Source organism: Macrotis lagotis, chromosome X (genome assembly GCF_037893015.1).
Source record: "Macrotis lagotis isolate mMagLag1 chromosome X, bilby.v1.9.chrom.fasta, whole genome shotgun sequence".
NCBI lineage: Eukaryota > Metazoa > Chordata > Mammalia > Peramelemorphia > Peramelidae > Macrotis > Macrotis lagotis.
This window is the reverse complement of record NC_133666.1, coordinates 632,532,343-632,539,793: the sequence shown is the minus strand read 5'-3', so window position 1 is coordinate 632,539,793 and position 7,451 is coordinate 632,532,343.

Sequence of the window (7,451 nt, the reverse complement as noted above, 5' to 3'; positions counted from 1 at the left end):
CAACTTTTGCAGAGCCTCAGGTTGCTCTTCCCATTTTATTTCCCATCTTATTTCCCCTTGGGTAGAATTGACCTAGGGGACTGTTAGATAGTACAGTGGATAAATTGCCAGTCTTAGAGTCAGGAAGACTCATCTTCCTGAGTTCAAATCTGGCTTCAGATACTTACTTGCTCTGTTATCCTGGGCAGGTCACTTAACCCTGTTTGCTTTAGTTTCTTCCTCTGTCAAATGAGCTGGAGAAGAAAATAGCAAATCTCTCTAGTATCTTTGCCAAGAAAATCCTAAATGGGGTCATGAAGCATTAGGCATGATTGAAGAATTGTTTTGAACTTAGAACTGTTTTGAACTTAGCTGAGCATTTGGGTTAGTTTCTACTTCAGGAGCCTTTGAGGTGGAGGACTGCAAGGGCAGAGTAGGAGGAATAATGTTTTAAAGCTCCTTTTCTGAAACCCTGCCTGTTCTTCCTTGCTCCTCCTTCCCACTGTCTATTCTCTTGGTCTCTTTACAATAGAGAATAAAGGGATTGGGGGCTAGGGGGGTAGAGGAATTTGAAAAAATGACTGTTGACTAAACTCAGCATTACATCTCCCATGACTGCCAAGGATGAAGGTCTTACCTTTCCTCTCAGACTATCTTTTTTTTCACAGTTCAGCTCTATGAGTCTTCTCTGCTCTCTTCCAGTTTTCTGTGTCCTCAGATCATCTTGCATCTATTAATCTGAATACTTCAAGCTTCTTCCTCTTCTCTGTCAGTAGAATATAAGATCCTTGAGAGCAGGGATTGTTTTATTTTTCAATAATTCTGCAGAATTTTGTCTCTTGGACTTGGAGTCATGAAAACCTGGGTTTGAATCCTGCCTCCATTATTTACCAGCTGTCTGAACCTGGACAAATCACTTATCTAAACTGAGCCTCAGTTTTTTCCTTCTATAATATAGGGGTGATGATAACACCTACCTCATAGGGTTGTTGTGAGGTTCAAATGAGAAAATGTATGTGAGATGTTTTATTATAGTTGTTGTTGAATCATTTTCAGTTCTGTCTGACTTTTTGTGTCCATTTGGAGTTTTCTTGGCAAAGATACTGGAGTGGTTTCCTATTTCCTTCTCCAGATCATTTTATTGATGAGTAAATTGAGGCAAACAAGGTTAAGTGACCTACTCAGAATCACACAGCTAGTAAATGTCTGAGGTCAGATTTGAACTCAGGAAAATGAGTCTTCCCTTCTCCAGACCTGGAGCTCTATCTACTGCATCCCCTCCATTCCCTCAAGGTGCTTTATTAACCTTAAAATGCTATAAAATGACAAGCTTTTATTATTAGAATTACTTTCTCATTATCTACTTTTTTAAAAAATGGAGTTCAGATAGAAATAATCCTGGGACAAGTCATTATCCTGCTATTAGTCTTTTATAATTAGTGTTCAAACTTTCATAAGTAGAAAAAATGACTGCCTTTTAAAATTGAATAAAAGTATTAGCATGTAGGCTTGTACTCTACGGGTTCCCTGAAAACACCCTTCGGTAGCAGATAGAATGAAGTGGATACTATGTACCTCATATATTTCTATCTAATAGTGATTTCTTCTGGTAAGTCTCTATATTTTGAAAGCTTTTCATTCAATGTACTTTGGTGATTACGAGTTTCTTATATGGATTGTCAAAGCTAGATTTCATTAATCTTATACTTCTGATCAAAAATTGGTTTCTCAGTCTCTAATTGGGGTTTGTGAGTCTGAATATTAGCCTCTGCTACCAGCTAACAGTTGCCTCTCCAGCTAGAAATCTGAAGACAGTTTCTGATTGTGTGAAATAGAGCTGGTTCCCCTCTAATTGCATCTACAAGTTTGGCTTTCACAATGGTGTTAACAGTTAGACAAAGACCATCCTGGGAAGGCAGGAAAACTAGTCTGGTTATATCTATAAGATACATCTTAAGCTTATGACATTTTGAAAATGGAGAAATCCCAATGTTTTATATGTTTATATTATATCTGATATCTGCTGCTAATTAGATCTTTGTCACTTCTAACATAGAACAGACTTAATGTATGGGTAAGAGGATCATAAAGTAATCGATAACTTTTTTGTATTAATATGTAACCTGATTAGTTGACTGGAAAAATTTTATGTTTCTTTATGTGATTTCTACAAATATTTTTCCCTCATTAAGCTCTTGGTTGATAATTTTAATGATTATTTTCTGCCTATAGGTTTCTAGGTAAGATCTTACAGAATGAAATGTCATGTATAGCCTAACTTTTTCTTATTTTAGCCTAAGAAAATTAAAGTTAACAGGATGCCTGATGAAAAATACTTTTTGCTCTTTTATGAAGAAATGTTATATCCAAGAGATTGCAGGTAATAGTTCAGTTTGTGATAATACTTCAGTTCCAATAGAATCCATTTGTTGGATTCTCAGAAAAACTTTGAAGTCTTTTTTTAAATTTAATTTTATTTTTTGCAAGGCAAATGGAGTTAAGTGGCTTGCCCAAGGCCACACAGCTAGGTAATTATTAAGTGTCTGAGACTGGATTTGAACCCAGGTACTCCTGATTCCAGGGCTGGTGCTTTATCCACTGTGCCACCTAGCTGCCCCCGAAGTCTTTATTGAATAAGAATTTCTCATTTGTCTGTCCAAGAAAGATAGAGAGCTTCTGACTTAGCCTCCTCCTGCCTTTCCAGTCTTCTTATACCTTACTGCCTCACACATACACTATATGACACTGGATTTTCAGGTGTTACATGAACAAGACACTTTCTCTTAGCTCTGGGAATTTTCTCTGACTTCCTCCTCCTCCACTCCCACTACTGATCTCCCTGGTTTCCTTTAAGTCCCAATTAAAATCCCACCTTCTACAGGAAGACTTTCCTAACTTTTCTTAATTCTTAATTAACAGAAAGTGGTTCTCTCTGTTATTTCCTATTTATTCTGCATATATCTTGCTTTGTATATATTGGCTTGTATTTTGTCTCCATTAGTTTGTAAGATCTAGGTGGTCAAAGAGCTATCTTTTGCCTCTTTGTAAACTCAGCAGTTAGCACAGGACCTGGGATATAGTAGGTGCTTAATAAATGTTGATTAATTGATATGTGAATTTAGCCACTAACTCATATCTAGCCAGGTATTTGATAGGTAATGAAATTTTGTTGCCCTGCATCAATTCTCTACCATTTGCTTGTATTATCTACATTGATAAATAAATATCGGTTCCTTAAGTAGAGCCTCTAATTTCTGGTGGTGATACTTCATCCTGAAATGCCATCACAAACGCCTCTGGTTTTTTATAAATGAATCCTCCTGACTCAACCCTTTGATGCTTATTTGGATTTTGGACCCTGCAGATGGATGTTACCTGTGGAGAACTTTTGTCACTTCACAGACTCTACACACTCCCAGTTACTACATTCAATAAACCCAATGGCACGTGTACACCTCTTGTATATGCATGTTTTAGCACTGCCAGTTAAAGTGATAGTAACTTGTCCCGAAGGTATTTCTGTTTCTCAGGTGCTCTGAGTAAATCTAAGAATACTTCTCTGTCGTGTCTATGAGGGAGTGGGAGTGTTGTTGTTCATTTTGTTGCATTCCTAGCCCCGATGCACTTTCTAAATCTCTGTGATGTTGGAATTGAATAAGATTTGTCCCAGAGAGAATGACAGCCACTGGGTGGCACAGTGGATAGGGTATCAGACCTGGAATTAGGAAGACCTGAGCTTAAATCTGGCCTCAGATACTTACTAACTAACTGTGTGACGTTATCCCTATTTGCCTCTGTTTCCTCTTCTGCTAAGTCAGTGGCAGTGGCAGCCCCAGGACTCAAAGGAGAGGAAAAAAAATAAAATAAAGAGGGGCGGCTAGGTGGCGCAGTGGATAAAGCACCAGCCCTGGAATCAGGAGTACCTGGGTTCAAATCTGGTGTCAGACACTTCATAATTACCTAGCTGTGTGGCCTTGGGCAAGCCACTTAACCCCATTTGCCTGGCAAAAACCTAAAAAAAAAATAAATAAAATAAAGAGAAGATGCTTGTGATAAGCAAATGGTAAAAAGAGGTAACAGAGAAATGTGTGTCAGGGCAGAAAGCAAAAGAAACAGGAATAAAATAAACCTATTTTGCTATTAGAAAGAGCCCTGGACTTGGATTTGAATAGATTTAAATTTGAATCCTGCTTTAGATATTTAACACTAGCTGGGTAGCACTGTGCTTTGCATTCAACAAGCACTTATTAAATGATTTATCCATCTGTCTGTCCATTCATCAGTCCGTCCATGTCTGTCTGTCTAATTATCTATCCATTTAATCTATCTAACTACCTACCTATTTAACTGCCTACCTGTTTAATTGCCTCCCCATCTACCTGCCTATAATTTTCTATCTAATCTATCTATCTCCCTCCCTCCCTCTCTCCCTATCTTCCTTCCTACCTACCTAACTGCCTACCTATCTACCTGACTATCTATCTGTATCCATCTATCTTATTAAATGATTCATCCATCTGTCTGTCATTCGTCAGTCCATCTATCTGCTTATCTCTCTCCGTTGGTCTATTTGTCTCATCAAGTCATTTAACCTCTCCCAGTCCCAGTTTCCTCATCTGTAAAATGGGAACAATTAATGGCCCCTGCCTTATAGCATTGTTGTGAAATCCAAATAAAATAAAGCACTATATTCATTCATCATAGAGATGCTGCTGCTTTGGGCTTCAGTTTCTTCCTTCATAAAATGAAAGTGTCAGGCTAAATGATTTCTAAAAGCTTTGAATCCAGGGCTAGTGCCTACTGCTTAAGGTCTTTCTGCCTTCTCAGCCAATCTCATGAAAACTTCTCAGCTCCGTTCAGAGCTCTGTCAACAGCAGGGTTCTGAGCAGAGGAAAGTCCGACTTGCTCAGTGAGAGTTCCTTATGAAGCTGAGCTGACCTGGTTCCAAAATCCTGGGCAGGTGACTCCCTCCATCAGGGATGGAGACCAGCCTCTACATTATCCCATGTTGGATGCTCCTTCCACCCTGACTTCTCTCTCCTTCCTGCCTGCCTGTAGCTGGGCAGGCTAACTGCACTCTTCCGCATTCAGCCTGCACCCTGTATCCCAAGGTGTTCCTGCTGTTGGTGGCTGACTCATCCTGCAGAGGAATTAAAGACTGGCCTGGGGGTGGGGGGGAGAGGAAGCACAGAGATAGGGAAAGAGAGACAAACAGATAGGCAGAGACAGACAGAGAAACACACACACACACACACACACGGGGAGAGAGAGAGAGAGAGAGAGAGAGAAAGGAAAATGAACAGTACCAGATAATGGTGAGCTAATTCTGTTCTCCTGTCAGGGAACTCTTTGACACTAGACTGCCTGCCTGCTTTGTCAGGCTGGGGAAGTCAAAGGAGACCTGGGTGTAGGACCTCTCAGGACCTTTAGCATTTTTAGGGAGCCAGTTCCATTGTGTGCAACCCTTCATGTCATCCATGATGATTCATAGAAGGCTTGGAATCAGGAAAATCTGGGTTCAAATTCTATTTCTGAGACTGGCAATATGACCCTGGTTATATGACTATCTCTCTGACTTTCAGTTTTCCTCTCTGTAAAATGGATTAACACTACCTTTGCACCTATCTGTTAGGCTTCCTGGGAAACTCCAGTGAAGTGATGGATAGAAAGTGCTTTGTTAACTTTAAAGGGCCATATTAATGTCAGTAGTCATAATGGTGATGATGATAGCAGTTCTCATTCTCCAGCTCTTTATACAGCCCAGAGAAGTAGGCTAGTGCAAGTGGAAAGATCATTTTTATTCAGTTTGGCTACAGGTTATTTAACACTCAAATTAGAAAACACAGACATACACAAAACTAATCAAAAAATGGAAAAGATCTATAAAGATATTTCTGAATAATTGTACATATGAAGAAGCAAGCTTAGAGAGGGCGAGTAACTTGCCTGGAGTCACACAGTGAGTAGGTGACACTGGCATAAGACTCCTCTCTAGGAGAGAAGGAATCTATTCCTCCCGCTTCAGACAAGAAGACAGAGCAGTGGATAGAGAGTGGGTAGCAGCTGTAGCTTGAGAGCTGGACCTGGGGATGTTACAGACACTGAGGTATCCTTGGCCAGGCCAACTTTCCCCAATGATAGTCTAGAGCACACCACATCTTGACAGTTCCACAACCGACTGAAAACTTCAGAAGATCTGAGATCCCTCTGTAATTTTTGGAAAAATTTAGAGTCAGCCAAAGAAAGAGCAATGGGTTTGTGGTGGGCATGAGGAGGTTTCAACACAAAAAAATGTTATCAGAGAGAGATGTCAGTCCAGGCAAGGAGGACCACTAAATAAAGTAGCCAGAAAGCAGATAAATGATGAGCATTCCCCATGCTCCACTGGAATCCTGGAGGATTGAGTATGCTGGTCAGCTAAGGAGCAAAGGATCTTGAGCCATGGACTTTGAAGGAACTTGGGACAGAGAAAATGAAGTTTTCTTGATATCAGATAATGGTTGCCTTTCCCAGGGAAGGGATTGAAGTGACAGAGAAATAGGAAGAAGAAAGAGTGAAGACCCTCCTGTTCATGGTCTAGTGTCACCCTATGCAGTAATAATCACAATAATTATTATTATATCTGATAATATATGTAAGAAAGCAAGATCTTCCTAGATGTTATTCCTGTATATTGACATATGATACAGGAATAATGTCTAGGAAGATAATGAAGCGTGTACGAAATGTTGCCCACGATAAAATGTGTGTTAAAAGTAATTATTGTTATATGTAACAATAACAATGTTAGTCTAACTAGCATTTTAAAAGTTCTGCAGAGCTCTTTACAAACACTCTCATTTAATCCTCACAACAAACCTGGTTATTACTGTTTCCATTTCTTTTCAGATGAGGAACCTGAGGCACAGAGGGTAAGTGAGCTGGCCAGGGTCAGATAGTTGATAACAGTCCAAGGTTGGATTTGAACTCAAGCCTTTCTGACTCCAGGTCCAGTGCTCTAACCACTGAGAAACCTTGCTGCCTAGGCAAAGACTGCCAGGTTCTTCTGAGATTCTTGCAGTGGATCAATGGTGAAGTCCAACAGTGGGCAGTGTCGACATTAAATACTTTCACAATTTTGGTCATGAATTAAAAAAAAAACAACCCCTTTTTGTATCCCCATTGGGAAAGACTGGAGCACTAGGATTTGGGGGCTTTCAGCTTCCGGCTGTCATCAGCAGGTTGGAGTTAATCTCTTTTGAGTCATTTCTAGTATTTGAATCCACACATCTATATGCAAGAATATCTATGTTTCACCTTAGAACAAACACAGTAGGAATGGGATCAGGAGGAGCTATTTTCCTCCGGAGGATGGAGGCCGTAGACTAGTTATCTGATTAGATCAGGGGTTCTTAAACTGGGATCATCAGACCCTGAAGAGGTCCGGGGAGAGACCCGAGGGTGTCTTTGAGCAGAACAGGAAAATGATCACA